This window comes from Gorilla gorilla, chromosome 11 (assembly GCF_029281585.2).
Source record: "Gorilla gorilla gorilla isolate KB3781 chromosome 11, NHGRI_mGorGor1-v2.1_pri, whole genome shotgun sequence".
Taxonomy (NCBI): Eukaryota; Metazoa; Chordata; class Mammalia; order Primates; family Hominidae; genus Gorilla; species Gorilla gorilla.
The window spans coordinates 41,862,308-41,880,259 of NC_073235.2; the positions used below are offsets into that span (position 1 = coordinate 41,862,308).

Sequence of the window (17,952 nt, forward strand, 5' to 3'; positions counted from 1 at the left end):
TTATTTCCAATAAGTACTTATTTTATCAGACCAAAATGGAAGCATAAGTCAGAAAAATAAACGTATAGACTTACTCCATTCCTGGCATATTACCTGCTACATTGGCACAATCTTGGAAATGTATAGGGCATTCAATAGTTTTTCCTTGATTAACAAGAGACTACAGACTTTAAATTAGGTCTTCTTTCATTGGTACAGTGGAGGGTACCTCGTATATAGTACAGACAGGAGAAGAACAGGCTGAGAACAACTGCAATACAGAATAGAATTTGCTAATTAGCTACTATGACTTAAAACTTCAAATTTTTCTGTTAATTTGATTCACAGAGTGCAGTAGGATGGGATTTGTGGATGTCCAATGCCTCAGAATGTTGGGATGGCTTTTCAAGAAACCATCATTACTAACTAAATAATATGGGAACCATAGTATATGTCAAATTCTCCAAATGAGTATTGTCCACTCTTCCTGAGTGCTGTCTTCATACACTCTTGATTCAGGGGTCAACAAAACAACAACAGCAGCAGCAGCAGCAGTAATAACAACAACTACAAAAGCAGCATCAAAAACTATCCACTTCTCAGTTACCTTTCTGCCAATAAACAAATGTAAAATATTGATCGCAATGGAAACCTTTTGTAAATAGCAATCCTCAAGTCTTGCGTCTGGCAAAAAAGTGTTATTAACATTTAAAAGTTAAAAATATTTGTGACTTTTGGTACTTAAAACACTTATTTTTCTTAATCTTTTATCTGGAAGTGACGTTCTTAAGAGAATAAATTCAACTTAATTTTGTTCTACCATCAGGTGCATGATTTCAGTATGATGGCCAGGCCGTCTGGCTTCCATTTTCACAGGACACTAGAACTGTCTTCTTTCTTCATTCCATATATTTAGTTTAATTCTCATAATAGCCTATTACATGTCACCACTAGACTTCTATAGAAATTTCTATTTGAGATTGCTGGTTTAATTGAGGTAAAATTGAGATAGATGATTACTGCTAAATTTTGACTAGATATTAGCATTAATTTCAATTGACATTTTGTCTAACAAAAATGATAAAAAACAAAAACTTTGATGAAGGTTTCAAATGCTTAATATTTTCTCTAAGTACCAGGTAATTGCCTTTTCATTATTTTTGCTATTGTTTTTATTTATTGTGTTTGTGTGCATGTTTGTATCAACTAAATGGGCCAGTCAATCCGGTGAAAACGTAAAGTTACTTACATGTGCATTTTCAGGCACAAACTCAATTTACCTTCAGCGACATAAAACATCAAAGGAGGGAAGCATGAAACATACATAAATAAATGTGACAAGTTGGCCAAAGACCATTTATCATCCTGGGAAATGAAGTCACATGATTTATAGTGCAGTAAGCATTTTCAAAATGTGACTTGCAATTGTCTTAAAATCAACAATATGTTCTAATCTGATTCTATTAATTTGAAAGCAAATCAAAATATAGCAAGTTTGTTTTCTAATAATTATACTTATGCAGGATTTGAAATTTAAATTTGGAAGTAAAGGAAAAGGTATTCCAGAGAATTGTAATTGAAAAGGATGCTTACTACTATAATTTTTTATTGAAAGTTCAAGCATTCTTCAAACACCAAGTTTTATGAGATAGAGTTTAAATGTTGATATCCTGAGAGATAAATAGCCCTACATTAAAAATTAGAAACAAAGAATTTCATATATGAGACTGGATAACCTCATTTATTTTATTTTTAAAAAGGTTGCATATCTGCAAATCAAATATCCTCTGAAGAAGAAAAAATGCATTATTCACCAGTTTTTTTTTCTTTAATGGCTTTTTTTCAGAAGCCTTAAGGTTTCAGATTTTGCATGTAAATAGTAGTAAACATTAGTAATGACAATGAATAAAAATGAATGTAAATGGGTTTAATCTGACCGGTGTGATCCTGTTCAATCCTGGCTAACCAAATTCTGAAAGGAAATTTTGAAAATGAATGTGGAGTCTGAGAGATAAAAACGGTGAACCTCGGTATCTGCTAGTCTGCTGTTCCAATGGATAAACCTATGGAATGATGAGACAGGAGAGTTTGAAGAGGCTATCTGATGCGTCACTCATTTCTCTACTCACAGATGATGGAGAAACAAAGCCCTGAGAAGAAAAACTATGTCTGCTTTTCCCCTTTGCATCAAGATATTAGAGTCAACTTTATTTGAGCCGATTGTTTTCTCAACTTCACACCCCATTCTATTGCAGTGTCTGCTCATCAAAGAGGAATGACAGATCCTCCTTCATCAACATGTTTTCCTTAGGAATGGTGCCAGGATGCAGGGCATAAGTGAGAGGACAGTCCCCTTGGTTATGAGGTAACTAAAAATAGCCACCTTTGAAAGCCATCAGAGGTGAGTGTGAAGTTTGCAATCAGTTGTCCTCTTTGACAATGTCAATCTTCTATTTCTAAAATAAACATTTTAGGAGATAAGAAATCATAAGATAGTTTGATCTTCATTCAGTCTAGATGATTGAAAGATTCTAGTGAAGGACAGCAATAATCAAAGGCTAAATGAGAAATACACAGCAGAAGATAAGCATAGTTTATGGACAAGGATAAAAGGACAAAACGTCCATCTGACATTTATTATAGCAAAACCTTAAAAATGTACACATAGATGTTTCATGGAGCCCTGGATGAGTCAATATTTATATTTTCTAGAAGGCCATCTTCCTGAACATCTGTATTAGAAAACAGGTCCTGAGAATTCTGTAATAATGTCTTAAACCCACCCGAACTTTGTAAGGTGAACTTCTGGAATAGCTTTACTTTTCTCACATCATTAGTTTTCAAACAGTCTCTTTTGAGTTTCTCTTTCTTGAACCTGGCAGAACCAGAATATCTTCTTACTCACTTTTATTCAATAACAGTCTCATCGTGAGGTGTGAGTCAGAAAAGTCTGATATAAATTAAAACATTGTTTTCATATTCAATTTAAAGTCAGGTCATTTTAGGCTTAACTTGGGCTAAGAAACCTAAAGTGGAGAACGGCAGCATGGTCAGATTCTTTACTATTAATTGGCCTCTTCTGTTCCCTCTCCTCTACTTACCTATTGTCTCCAACTCAACCAGTATAAAAGTAAAAGTAAAGAAATATCAATTTCTTACTTGACTGATGTGTCATGTGCTAAAATGTTCTTTTGGTGTGTCAGATGCCAAAATACTCTTTCTTATCTCTTGGGGTGTTTTGGGGGGTCATCAGTGACCACCACCTACTGTCCTTCTGGAGGGCTTTCGACTTTACTGTGTTCTGTGGTTGATCTGCTTCTCAACTGGCTACTAACTACCTTTGCCTTAGCTCCAGCTGCTTGCGGGACATCCTGTACAGGCTCTTTCTGTTGTGGTCATCCAGCCCTGGGGAGGAAAACCTGTAGCCAGGATTGTTGCCAGATGTTTTAAGTTTGGCTTTTTGAGAGGTTCTCACTGCCTACCAGAAATTGAGATATTTGTGTCGTGAGTAGAAGTGAATTGTGTTCTTCACTCCTTGCTTTGCCATATCAGGCAATTCTATCCAAACGTTTGCCAATAAAGCTTGCCAGGTCAGAGTCAAGCACTAGCTTCTGCATTGCCTGAACCCCAGAACTACTGATGTAGTCGTCCTCCCCAAATTTGATCTGAAATAGATGAGTTGCCCAATACTCATTGACTTCTCTCCAGAGAAATTCTTACTATCTCTCTTGTGAATCCTTAGCCTTCTCTTTAATGATCTGGTGGTGGGTGATATGTTAAAGGTGTCTGACTCAGCTTTACAGTATTTTCATGTGTTCTCTATGGCTATAACCTGAATATTTATGTTCTCTTAAATTCATATGCTAAAGTCCAGCCCCCCAAGATTATGGTATTAGCAAATGGATATTTGATGCGGTGATTAGGGCAAGAGGTGGAGCCCTCAGGAATGAGATTAGTGCCCATGTAAAATAGCCAACTTCCATCATTTGAGGACAGAACAAGAAGTCACCATATATCAGCCTGAAATGAGGCCCTCACAGACACCGAATCTACCAGTGACTAGATATTGGACTGCCAGGCCTCCAGAGTTGTGAAAAATACATTTCTGATATTTTTGGACACCCAGTTTATGGTTTTTTTGTTATATAGCAGCCTGGATGAACTAAGACAATATGGATGGTCCAGCACCAATAGTAAAACTCTGCCAAAGCAGATAATTGGCTTAGTTTCGACTTTACATTATGTAATACATAGGTAGGACATTCTGCAATGTGACACAATAAGTGATAACTATTTGGAATTAGAATTGTCTCTTTGAAAGGGATACCAATCTTAATTTTAAAATAATTTTCACATGTATTTAGTTGAATCTCACATTCCATATTTCTCTCTTCTTCCTTCCCTACACACCTATACTCACTCTAAACTTATTATCCATGGATAATACTGCAACACAGGAACATGAATCTCAATAAGGTTCACCTGATTTCAAACAGAAATGGCAGGCAGGAGTTGGGGAGAAGCTAATAAACAGATTCAGAAGTACCTTGAGGCATTTAAGGCCTGAAGGTATAAAAACTATGTATTAAAAAACAATAGCACAAGTAAGAGAAAAGTCAAAGGTAAAAGTCACTCATTTCATCTGCTTCAATCTTCTCAGTCTCTTGGGTTATCTTTATCTGAAGTTATGTCTCATTGTTTTAGATAGCTTCTTGGTCATTCTGCAACATGTGCATGTGTCTCAAACGTGCTTGTTCATGGCTTCTAGCAATTCTGTTGGAAGAGGATTTCCTAGCAGCATCTCTAGCATATGTGAGCTAAAAATTCAATAATGTATTATAACTCCTTTTATATGATACTGATAGGATGCAGACAGCAGGTATAACTTACAGTGGTTATAGGTCCAGTTATCATGTATGTTCAATTAAATTATGACAGGTCTCATTCTTTGATATTATACCATGAATGACACGGCTTTAAGGCCATTTTCATGGAGCCCTGAAATATCCTAAAGAAAGGGAAAAATATTAGTAAGAATGCCTACAGTGAGACAAAGCTCTATCTGATGAAGTAAAAACATGGCAAACAACAGCTCATCATTCAATCATTAGCAAACTAAAAATTTGTGTCCTAGTTAGCCTTTTATTATTATAACTACTTGCTTTCAGTCAAAGATTCTTTCCTGACTGTATATAAAAATATATTTCCTGAGTTTTGCTCATGTAAAATGCAACTTCAGCAACACTGTGAAATCTGCATATGAGTTAATTATCTTGATAGATACAGTCAAAGCAGAAACCCTGAGTTTAATATGTTGACATTTTAACCTTCATTAAGGAGAAGTAATTTTTTACTTGAAATTTTTCTCTCCTTCTATTGACATTAACCACTGTGTTGGCACTTGTAGCCATGTGCTGATCTGTCAGTCAATCCATTCGTAGCATTTTCGTGTCTGAATGTTGGCTGACCCAAAAAGTTAACAATAGTAATATATTCTGATGATGATGTTGTTTGAGATCTTGGTGATTTTTATTGCTCATTAAGGGACAGGACCTCATGTTTACTTGAATGTCCTGCTGTCATCTCAAATTTAAGAACTTTTTTTTTTTTTTAAGCACCATTATTGACTGGGCATGGTGGCTCATGCCTGGAATCCCAGCACTTTGGGAGGCCGAGGCGGGCGGATCACGAGGTCGGGAGATCGAGACCATCCTGGCTAACATGGTGAAACCCCGTCTCTACCAAAAATACAAAAAATTAGCCAGGCGTGGTGGTGGGTGCCTGTAGTCCCAGCTACTCGGGAGGCTGAGGCAGGAGAATGGCGTGAACCTGGGAAGCAGAGCTTGCAGTGAGCGCCAAGATCACGCCACTGGGCTCCAGTCTGGGCAACAGACTGTATCTCATTTTAACAGTGAGATACAGTCAAAAAAAAAAAAGCATCGTTATTTCCTCTATAATCAATTATTCCTTCAACTAATGTTTCTTTAGTAAGTTTGTACCTCTCAAACAAACATTAAGCCATTATTATATGATACAAAATTTTCAGTCTTGTTAACAAGCTACACTTGTTTTCAAAAATAAAATTTCTCCAAGAAAGCTAATGATGTCAGCTATGTTGCAATGAATAAGAACACCTAGAATGATTTGACAAAAACCATACTCAGGTAGTCATGAGTTTGCTATTGAGTTTCACTTCAATATTATTGCCATGTTTTATTTAATGAATCCATATTTGTAAAACTATATGGAAAAATAGCTGACACATAAAAAGAGCTAGATGAATGTTTATTAAGTTAGTAAAAAATAAAGCCTCAAACATGAAAGGCTGAAAGGGAGGAGAAAGACGTCTACAAATATTGATATAAAAGAACATTATGTTAAGACTATCTTTTTATTTCCTTACAGGTGCTCTGTTTAGAAAGATGACACAGCCTTTAAAGAAGTCCAGGCATAGGTATAGAGTGTCTAGTCTATAAGAAAGGCAAAAGGACAAAAAGCTACCCTCTGGGAAAATAAAAAAAAAATGTTACAAAGTTCATGTTTCACAATTAATGCATACACCAGTAGACATTATATATATGTTTGGATATGGTCTTTTTATCAGCAGTATATAGGCAATGATTAATGACTAAATTGCAGCAAAAATGCATGGCAAGTAAGATGGATGAAAAAATTCATGAATTTTTCTCTTCTTTAATGACAAATAATCTTTACTTAAAGATAAAGATGTTTATACCTTTTGGTTAATTAAGTTGTCTCAATCATAGAGGTAGTTTGATTGAATGTTAGTATACTATTTTAAAAAATAGGAGATCTCAGGCATAAGGACCTACTTTAATGAAAAAATAATTAGGCTTAAGAATGCAAGTGCAAATGGAAGCAGATTCACAATATTATTTTAATATTAAAAATTGTTTAGCTGCCTACCAGGTGCCTGCACTCATTCTAGGACTCACGATACATTGCATATAAAATACAACTCTGGCCCCATCCTATGAACTTTAAAGTCTTATGTAATCTGGCCTCTGTCTGCCTCTTTGACTTTGGCTGTTGACACTCTCCCACTTACTGACCATGCCTCAGCCTCACTTGGCTTCCTTCAGTTCTTTGAACATTTAGAGCATCTTTTCACCTTAGGCCATTGCATTGCCCATATTGCTGCCTAGGGTACTCTTGTGCGTACTGTCTTGAAACATCCTTCTCTAACCATCCTATATATACAGCCACCTTCCCCAACCGTGAAGACCCTTTTTGTCATATAATCCTATTTAGCATTCTTCATAGTATCTATTCCTATCTGAAAATATTTTTATTACAATAAGCATAGAAATTAACATTCATGAAAGCAAAAACTTGTCTAGTTTGTTATACCACTGTATCTCTGGACCCTAATATTGTATCTGGCTCCAAGAGAGTGTCTAATTAATATTTTTAAGTAAATTGAAACAGAAATGAGATACATTTCTTGTATTGAAAAAGTATGAAAATTATTTTTGCCCCACTCCTAAATATTTTCTGTTGACCATGCACAGATCCTAAAGCTACCAAATAAATAAAAATCCAGATTAATCACAATCAGATAAGATCTATGATCATTTTTGTAAGGGCAAGCAATTTGAAAAATTTTGCAAACTGATTTTCCTGGGAAAGCTGTTTTTTCTTCTCCTTAATCTATAAATTCATTGCATCTATATCCATGTAGGAATCCACGCATGTCTCTCTCCAAAGCACAAGAGAGAAAATACTTCCTCTTGGGATTCTCTATTTTCTGCTGATACCAATCTAACTTGGCGAGATCAGGAAAGTGTATTTCCTTCCCAGGCCATATTTTTAGAAGGCTTCAGGCTAAAATGATAAAAAAAAATAAAAATAAAAATAAAAAACAATAAAAATATATTATCTCTATGAAAAGATTTTTTAGAGAGCTTGTACAGTTTGTTTTATACTCCTTGTTCTTTGTCTTCCAAGGATAATGAGACTACGGAGTCCTCACCTCTAGACATATGAATACTTAGGAATATGATATTACTCTTGGGAGCTGGATAATTCTCCATGGTTCATCTTTATTTATCTCGATATCTCTAGAGATATTCTTCATAGTCATTCCTCGTTTTCAAAATTCAGCACACAAACTTGTCCTCCAGGGCTCCTGAGGTTTTTCAGAAACAAAGTATCTTCTTTTGTTGGGTAGATATGAGTGGTTTTTATTTCCTTGAAGGAAATCAAATACATTTAAAACAAAATACATCGCTCCTTTAGCATTATAGAAAACTTTCAATGCTGTAGGTCATATAAGTATTAATAATTACAAAATAATCACTGTCTTGACAATAGGATGGTTTTCAAATGTGTTTTTATATTACATCCTTCTATATGGAAATGTGTGAAGAATTACTACTCTTGTGGATTGCTTCAAAAACACTTTGCCAGGTCATTAATTGTCAGAAATCAGAATATTTAACTGTATATTGAAATTACCCAATATATGTATTCAGTGTATATGTATTTAATATACTTTTTAGTACACATATGGGCACACATTATTTATATTTGAAAGGAACTGAGAAAGACAGAAATCTGAGTATTTTACAGAATTTATGCAAATAAAAGAGATGACTGCTGGAAGCCAAATTAGCATCTGACTTTTAAGAAGAAACCCTCTTAAAGACAGTTTGGGGACAATCTAGAGAGTCTATATTAATTATTGCTGCTGGCAAAAGCCTAAATATAAATGATAGCCTTTTGATGTGTATATTAAGTATTTGTGGGCACATGATATTCCTAAGACATGATAAGTAACGGGAAAACAGAGCACTGAATCCCATCTATAAGAAGTTTTGATAATATTTTTATCCCTGGTAGTCACAGTAGTAAAAGTTTTATTGAAAAGTGAAGAAGTGGATTTGAGATATTTTGCATAATGATAAACAAAGTATATCTTGAAAATGAGAGTTGAGTATTTGGAAAATGTTGTTAATTCTATCAATTCTTTCTGTCATAGGCTATTGCTATAGGGAGCAAAATAAGTTTTGAAAGAATGTGAAATGTAAACATTGATGATAATGTTTTTTAGGTCACTTGTTTTGAAGAAAATCATCAGAAGAACTTTGAACTATAAGATATTGACTATTAAATCATGTTATTTTCTTCATTTGTCAAAATTATTGGCATGTAGCAAATACTTGAAACTTTGAATTGAGTAGATTTTGGGTAGATTTATGAATGAAATCAAAGGACACACAAAAACAGTGTAATTCACCCATCTGGAGACTCTACGTATGAGTTTGAAAACTTTTAGTATGTATGCCAATTAGTCCATCCAGCCAAATAGGCACAACAATTTTCTGATAATAAGAAAAATAAGACCAAGAAGCTAGCTGGAATACTAAGAAAAACAACAGAGGGAATTAAATTCTTCATTAAAATTGACCACTTCTAGAGGCCTTGCAGGAAATATTAAAATAAGTTCTTTAATGAGAATGAAAATGATATAGGTCAGAAACTTGGATCTGCATGAAGATACACCTTAAAAAAGGAAGAGCATCAGAAAAATGAATAAGTGAAGGTAAAATAAAAATTTTTTTTTAGTTTTAATTGATCTAACAGGTAAACATGTATTTAAAATAATGATAACGTGCTTGACTATATGTATAGTGTATGTGTGTGTGTGTGTGTGTATGTATATGCTTATGTATGAGAGAAATGAATATTTGCATTCAATACTACAGTTTTTTTCTCTAATATTTGCTTTCACTGCCCCCTACAAATTTTGAAAGATTATAGCTCCATTTTCATGTGGTTCAAAATATTTTTTAATTTCTCTGGAAAGTTCTTCATTGATCCATGTGTTACTTCAAAGTGTGTTGTTTAATATCCAAGTATTTTGAGTTTATTCAATTATCTTTCTGTTACTGATTTCTAGTTTAATTTTATTGTGATCTGAGAATATACACCGTATGATTTATATTCTTTCTGAGTAAGGTGTGTTGTATAGCTCAGAATGTGGTCTATCTTGGTGAATATTCATTATGAGCTCGTATTCTGCTGTGGACTGAAGTAGTCAGTAAATATCAATCATGTCTCATTGACTGATGGTGTTGAACTCAGCTGTGTTCTTACTGATGTGCTGTGTGCTGGATCTACCCATTTCTGATACGGTGTTGTTACAGCTCAAACCATAATAGTAAATTTACTTGTTTCTCCTTGCAATTCTATCAGTTTTTACCCCAGGTACTTTCATGCTTTGCTGTTAAGTGCTATACATTAAAGATTGTTATGTCTTCTTGAGATATTGTCCCTTTTGCTTTTATGTAATACCTCTCTTTATCCCTGAAAAATTTTCTTTCTCTAAAGTCTTCTATGTCTGAAATTAATGTAATCATTTCAACTTTTTTTGCTTAATGTTAGCATATTATATCTTTCTACACCCCTTTACTTCTAATTTACAAGTGTCTTTATATTTAAGGTGTTTTTTCTTGTTGAAGAAAAACACAGTTGACCTTTGAATAACATGAGGTTAGGGTCACTGAGACCATGCACAATTGAAAATCCATGCATAACTTTGGTTCTCCCAAAACTTAAGTACTTACAGGATACTATTGACTGGCAGTCAATCAACACATATTTTCTACGCTATATGTGGTATATATTATATATTTACAATACAGTAAGCTACGGGAAAGGAAATATTATGAAGAAAATTGTAAAGAAGGGAAAGCATATTACTATTCATTACATTGAAATGGATAATCGATAATCATAACAATTTGTATCCACATTGTTTTCATGTTGAGTAGGCTTAGAAGGAAAAGCAAGAGGATAAGTTGGTCTTTCTGTTGCAGGGGCAGCAGAGGCAGAAGAAAATTCACATGTAAGTAGACCTGTGCAGTTCAAACCCATGTTGTTCAAAGGTCAACTGTAGTTCAATCATATTTTTTAATCTACTCTGACGATCTCTGTCTTTTAATTGGTATATTTAGAGCATTGATATTTAAGGTGATTATTGACATAGTTGAATTAATATTACTATATTTGCTACTGTTTTCTATTTGTTGTTTTTGATCTTTATTCCTGTTTCTGTCTTCCACACTTTTTCTGATTTGTGATATTAATTGAGCATTTTATATTATGTCATTGTTTCTTCTATCTTAGCATATTAGTTATACTACTTTTTAAATTTTTTATTTTTATGGTTTTCTCAGAGTAAGTAGTATACATTTACAACTAATTCAAGTTAACTTTAAAATAATGCTAAACCTCCTCACAGCTAGTTCAAGTAACTTATAATAACAGAATATTGCTAATTTCTTTCTCTCCTTCCTCGTATCATTGCTGTTATTCATTTCCAATCAAGAATTTCATATCCAGCCAAACTAAGCTTCATAAGCAAAGAAGAAATAAAATCTTTTTCAGACAAGCAAATGCTAAGGAAATTAATTACCAACAGACCAGTCTTACAAGAGTTCTTGAAGGGAGTACTAACTATGGAAAAGAAAGACATTACCAGCCACTAAAAAAAATGCATTTAAATACATAGACCAGTGACACTATAAAACAATGAAACAAACAAGGTTTCATCATAACCAGATAATAACATGATGGCAGAATTAAATCCATACTTATTATTACTAATTTTGGATGTAAGCAGACTAAATGCCCCAAATAAAAGACATAGAGTAACAAGTTGGATAAAGAAGCAAGACCTAAGCCTTACAGTCTTCAAGAGACTGAGCTCATATGTAGTGACACCCATAGGCTCAAAGTAAAGTAATAAAGAAAAATCTACCAAGCAAACAGAAAACAGAAAAAAGGCATGCGTTGCTATTCTAATTTAAGACAAAATAGGCTTTAAGCCAACAAAGATTAAAAAAGAGAAACAAGAGCACTACATAATGGTAAAGAGGTCAATTCAACAAGATCTAACCATTTTAAATGTGTATGCACCCAACACAGGAACACCCAGATTCATAATGCAAGTTCTTAGGGATCTATGAAGAGACTTAGATAACCGCACAATAATATCAAGAGTCTTGAACACCGAAATGGAATTATTAGACAGATCATGAAGTAAAAAAATTACCAAATACATTCAGGATCTGAACTCAATAGTTGACCAAATGGACATAATAAACATCTATAGAACTCTCCACCTTGAAACTGACCACAGACTGAGACATAAAATAATACTCAGCAAATTCAAAAGACCAGAAGTCATACCAACCACACTCTCAAAACACAGCACAATTAAAATAGAGCTATATGCTAAGAAGATTGCTCAAGACCATACAATTACATGGAAAAACAACCTGTCCTGAATGACGTTTGGGCAAATAAATAAATCAAGGCAGAAATCAAGAAGTTCTTTGAAACTAATGAGAACAAAGATACAACATACCAGAATATCTAGGACATAGCTAAAGCAGTGCTGAGGAATGTTGATAGCAGTAAATGTCCATATCAAAAAGATAGAAATATCCCAAATTAACAGCCTAACATCACATATAGAGCAACCAATAAAACAGAGCATACTAACCCCAAAGTTAGCAGGAAAAAAGAAATAACCAAAATCAGAGGACAATTGAAAAAAAATGGAAAAAATGTATAAAGTATTAACAAATCCAAGATTTGATATTTTGAAAAAAATAAGATATACCATTAGCTGGATTAACAAAGAAAAAAGAAAGAGGATCCAAATAAACAGAATCACAAATGACAAAGGAGACATTACTACCAACCTCACAGAAATACAAGAAACCCTCAGAAAGTACTATGTATACCTTTGATCACACAAAATAAAAAAAAAATTAGAAGAAATGGATAAATTCCTGGAAACATATAACCTCCCAAGATTGAGCCAAGAAGAAATTGAATCCCTGAACAGAGCAATAAAAAGCTCCTGATCCGAATCAATAATAAAAAGCCTACCAACTAGAAAAAGCCCAGCACCTGATGGATTCACAGCCAAACTCTACCAGAAGTATAAACAAGAGCTGGTATGATTCTAGCTTAATTTTGAAACTATTCAAAAAAAAATTGAAGAGTAGGGATTCTTGTTTATCTCATTATATAAGGCCAGCATCATCTGTTACCGAAACCTGGCAGAGACACAACAAAGAATGAAAACTTCAGGTCAATATCCCTTACTGAACAGAGACACCAAAACAAACAAACAAAAACACAACAAACAAACAAGCAAACAAAAACCCCTCAACAATCTACTGGCAAACCAAATCCAGCAGCACATCAAAATCTAATCAACCATGACCAAGTAGGTTTCATTTCTGGGATGCAAGGTTGGTTCAACAAATGTAAACCAATAAATGTGATTCATCACATAAACAAAACCAAAAACAAAAACCATATGGCCATCTCTTTCTTTCTTTCCCTTCCTTCCTTCCTTCCTTCCTTCCTTCCTTCCTTCCTTCCTTCCTTCCTTCCTTCCTTTCTTTCTCTCTCCCTTTCTTTCTTTCTTTCTTTCTTTCTTTCTTTCTTTCTTTCTTTCTTTCTTTCTTTCTCTTTCTTTCTTTCCTTCTTTCTTTCTTCCTGTTTTAAGATGTTTCCTTGTAGTATATATTTATTCATAGAAAAAGAAAACAACTTAGTAAAATGCTATCAAAATTTTATCAGAAAATATCTTCTCCCAGGTCTAAAATTTCTTAAAGGAGATGTTTTTTCTTTCAAGGTACCATAGGTAACAATTTTACCAAAATTTTTGCCACTACAAAATATAATTTGCCATTTATTCTATCCTTGCAATAATAGCTTTCTTGCCATGTTTCTTACTTCCCTTAACAGTTTCTTTGTCCCATGCTGTCTAATCTCAAAGCAAGTCCAAAGGGTTCTAGGTTTTGTTACACCAGCATTTCACTTCCAAGTAAAAATTTCTTTCTATAATGGTAATTCATTGCTCCAATAGAACTGCTCAACAAATCACATCGAATTCAGTGGAATAAAACAATAAACTTTTATTTAGCTCACAAACTCATAGGTTAACTATTTTAGTTGGGCTCAGCTGGGCAATTCTACTGCTCTGAAGTGAGCTGGATTTACACACATGCACACTCTTCATTTGGCTGTTGGCTAAATGCGGAGGTCCCCAGTTGGAACAACTAGTACAACTCAGCTGTAATTCACATGTTTTTTGCTCCAGCAGACCACTCTGAGCATGTCTAGCATTGGCAGAGATTCAAGAATGGCAAAACATAAATGTCCAAGTGCTTTTTCCTACCTCAGCATGTGGCAAGTATCCTTACATTTGTGGCAAGTATGATTTGCCAGAGCAAGTTATATGGCTGAGACTAGAGTCACAGACAAATAGTACTACTGTGTTACAGTATAAAAGGCTTGGATACAGGGAGGGTAATTTGAACCTTTTTTTGCAATATATCATAGCTGCTATTCTAGAAATGACCTAAACAGTTAATAATATACATCTGTAGAAACAATGATCTTTCAACACATGAATGCAATGAAATGATAATTAAAATATATATTATGATGTTACTGATTATCCCTATGTAGTATAAATTGAGATACAGAGACTCAAAAACCTACAGGTATATATAATAAATGTGCTAGATACAACAAAATCAATAGCTCAAGTGAGATGATTGAGTTATATCTGATCCTTGGTTTTAAGATGAAAAAAATAGGGAGTAAAGAAAAGCTAAATATCAACCAGTCATGGTGGCTCACACCTGTAATCCCAGCACTTTGGGAGGCCAAAGTGGGTGGATCACTTGAGGTCAGGAGTTTGATACCAGCCTAACCAACATGGTGAAACCCCGTCTCTACTAAAAATACAAAAATTAGCCTGCCGTGGTGGCAGGCACCTGTAATCGCAGCTAATTGGGAGGATGAGGCAGGAGAATCGCTTGAACCTGGGAAGTGGAGGTTACAGTAAGCTGATATTGCTCTGGTGTACTCCAGTCTGAGTGATGACAGAGTGAGACTCTACCAAAAAAAAAAAAAAAAAAAAAAAGAAAGAAAAGAAAAGAGAAATATCCTGGTTTTAATGTGAATTTTCCTGATTTTTAAAGTGATGGAATTTAAATGAAAGTACATGGGGCACAAAAACAAAAGCACAAACGCAGAGCAGGCAAATTACAACCACATTAAAATAGAATCAATCAGTAAGACTGAAATAATTCCTGAAAATTTCAATGTCTATTCTCGTGCAGCTTTCTCTGTGCTGGTATTGCTGGCCTACCAACTTAAAACCACTCAGCATTCTAAATTTGTCTTAAAACAGAAGATCTTCCCTAAAATGTAGCCTAGTTTATAAGAGTTCTAACGTATCACCTGTTTTTCTAGAAAAATTATCCAGGCTTCCCATATTTTTAGCCACTGGCTTGGGTAATTGCCACTGGGCCATTAGGAACCACAACTACTTGTCTTCAAAAGTTTTGTGCTTTTGTTGCCATATATCAGCCATCAGGTGCCACATTGATCCTTTCTGAATGAATCTCATACTATATTAAGCCCTAATTTGCTACATATCTTTGGACAATTTGTATGAAACTCCTGGCTACTCCTCTCTGAGGGCAGTTGTATGGTGCTGTCATTTTTTTTTTAACAACTTACATTGTTCAATTAAAACTTATTTTTATTTTATTTTATTTTTGAGACGGAGTCTCCCTCTGTCACCCAGGCTGGAGTGCAGTGGCCGATCTTGGCTCACTGCAGCCTCTGTTTTCTGAGTTCAAGCAATTCTCTTGCCTCACCCTCCTGAGTAGCTGGGATTACAGGAACACACCACCAAGCCTGGCTAATTTTTGTATTTTTAGTAGAGATGGGGTTTCACCATGTTGGTCAGGCTGGTTTTGAACTCCTGACCTCGTGATCTGTCCACCTCGGCCTCCCAAAGTGCTGGGATTACAGGTGTGAGCCACGGCGCCCGGTCCAACTAAAGCTTATTTTTGTATTTCATTGGCTTACTCAATATATGAGACCTACATTTCTTATTTACAGAATTAGATAATTAAACTAAATCACGTTCAAGATGTCTTCTAGCTAAGCAATTTTATAAGTATTTCAAACACTCAGTATTTTACTGTTATTCCCATTCTGCTCTTCTAATTTACCTGATTTGCTGCTTTGTCTCTGAGTCTGTTTCATAGGTTTGTACTCAATAACATGATACCTATCTCAGGAGAAGGAAGGTGGGCTAATCACCCACATCAGAATCTTCTGCCTTTGAGCTGCTGCAGTTTTTGAGTAACTACATGACTGGTGGTGTTGTCAATGAGCAGGCAGGAGCAAGTGAGCCGACGCTGATAATTTGAAGTTGAAGTTTAGACACAGTGTGACCTCTTTGAAATGAGGTCGGCCTTCAGAGAAATACTTCAAAATTGTTGAAAATATATAATATTTTATTAACTAACATAACATAAACAAAAACACATTTTTTCTGTGTGTTATCTTGACTGTTAGTGTAGGGCCCTCTTCTCAGAAACCCTGAAGAAAGAAGCCTAACACAATAATCTAATATGCTCTATAAAATTTTCTAGCACAACCCAGAATATTTACATGAAAGATGCTCTAATCATGCAAAAAAAAAAAAAAAAACTTTCTACTTAGTACTGATAGTTCACATTCAAATCCATTTATCAGTACATTCAAGCATACAGATAACATATGAGCAAAATGAGAAATAATACTGTGATTTCAAGCTTCACTGAACTAGGGTATAGAAATTCTGAACTAAACAATTGTTAAATGCCTGCCAGATAAATTACCGTGGATGAATTGTTTTTATTCACTGTCTCTTCTTAGAAGCAACAAATGAAAATATACATTTCTTTATGATGTAGTCACCATATTTAAACTCACATGATACTTGCTTTAGAGACCCTACTGACTTAGAAAAAGAAGAATCAATAAATGCCTTGTCTGAATATGTTCCAATTGGATAGCAAGAGTTTTTTAAATCACCCAGATCCTACCTAGTTCTTATGTGTGTGAGCTCAGGATGATGACACAAAAGAAAGAAGGCATCTCTCACTGTTGCGTAAAAGAAATCCAACAATGACCATTTCAATCACCTTTCTGTTGTTCTAAATGCTATTTTGTGGCTCAAACTTCACTATGACTGAACTACTGAACACCTTCCACTTAACTTAAGGATTGGGTAAATGACACTTCAGAGTGCAAAAATACTAAATAATTCATGCCTACATGTCAATATATATAATATGCAATTCAATAATCTTTTTGATCTTATTAAGGTCATTGTGATTTTCAAATACTGTAATGGAGGTTGAATGTTCACAAATATATGGGGAATAATGAATAAAAGATTAAGGAATAGTTGTAATGGGAAGCATATTTACAATGATCTGTAGGGACACAAACTGAAAATAACTCAATTATGGTTTTGCTTAACCTATTAGATAATGTTATAAATAATAAGCTGTACATTTGGAGCCAGCTTCTTGGTGATGACTTGTTTGGCTTGATTTCTCACTTAGGTCAAGTACTGTGCTGTACTGATTGATAGATTGTATCCAGCAGGAAGTTTGACAATGGACAACCTAGAAGCAGATGTGCCTGGTACATATCAGGGGTGATGGAGGTTTCAGGATTATGCTGACTAAAATATGGAGGCTCTGTATCTGTATATAGGTATCTGTATATAGTCTCATTTTAACTCACTTGTATATTGAGAGAGAGAAAGATAGTCTTTTGCTGTAGCTCTTAGCCCGCCGAAGTCCTGGCATACCATCGAGGGAAATGCATAACAATACTCAAATTTCCAGTATCTGTGAAAAAATCTTCCTTTAAATCAGAGTACGCCCAATTCCACATTTCCTCCAGCATATTGTTATCAAAGCCCAGTCATTTTGGGGGTGGCAGGAGAGAGAGATAGAGTGGGAGAGAGAGAGAGAGAGAGAGAGAGAGAGAGGAGAGTGGGGAGAGAGAGAGAAGAAAGAGAGGAGAGAAGGGAGAGGAGAGAGAGGAGTGGGGGGAGAGAGG

At 34.7% G+C, this 17,952-nt stretch overlaps 1 long non-coding RNA gene across 1 annotated transcript in view; it reads left to right on the forward strand.

The window, feature by feature from the left end:
* LOC134756640 (uncharacterized) overlaps nt 1-17,952 on the forward strand; it is a 143,876-nt gene that overhangs the window by 87,280 nt on the left and 38,644 nt on the right. The window contains exons 2-4 of the long non-coding RNA XR_010129564.1: nt 2,235-2,380; nt 9,053-9,544; nt 17,448-17,529. This is a non-coding gene — a long non-coding RNA (uncharacterized lncRNA). The remainder of the gene's footprint in view (nt 1-2,234; nt 2,381-9,052; nt 9,545-17,447; nt 17,530-17,952) is intronic.